Here is a 742-nt window from a genome sequence, read left to right as displayed (position 1 = left end):
CATGTTATTGTTGGAATTAATACACCTACACAAGTGGTTATGTATATCTTGTTGTAGTACATTTGCCACCTTGTGGTCTCAATGTGCAAAAAATAGTTATTACAATAGTTCAAACGTGATTTAGAAGGAACATTCACACGTCATCTTTGACCAGTTTTGACAGCTCTTATGTGTAGTGGATTGATCACATGAGATGAAAAATGAAACAAGCCTTGGGTGTGCCTGTCACAGTCTTTGTTTGTTTCCAGCAGAACAGCCAATCAGATGAATCGGTTGTTCCCAAAAAAACAGGCCGACGAAGGCCGACGGTGCGGGACGCAACGCGCAGACTAGACCGATAGCTTGGCGTGTCGGGGCCTTAAAGGGCGTCGGCTCAAACCAACAGGACTTTGACCCGGGGGCCGTAAGTGTCCCGTGTCAAAACTTAACTTTCAGTGACCTTTCAGAGTTCAGTTTGTTTCTTCTCTTGAACACACGACTCAGTCACTGATTTAGCTGTTAACGTTTTTAACAGATGGGTTACAAGGGTTGATGGAGCAGAAAAGAAAACTTCTTCACAGTCTCAAATTTCATGTTCTCACACCGTTCCATAATTTCATTTAGTTTCTGTCACCTTTGAATGAAGTGTGTTTTACAATGATTAAGTAGTGATTATTTACATGGAGTCTGGTGTGTTTTACAATGATTAAGTAGTGATTATTTACATGGAGTCTGGTGTGTTTTGCGATGATAAAGTAGTGAT

The sequence above is a fragment of the Perca fluviatilis genome, chromosome 16 (assembly GCF_010015445.1).
Source record: "Perca fluviatilis chromosome 16, GENO_Pfluv_1.0, whole genome shotgun sequence".
In the NCBI taxonomy this organism is placed as follows: Eukaryota; Metazoa; Chordata; class Actinopteri; order Perciformes; family Percidae; genus Perca; species Perca fluviatilis.
This window is presented reverse-complemented; position numbering follows the sequence as displayed.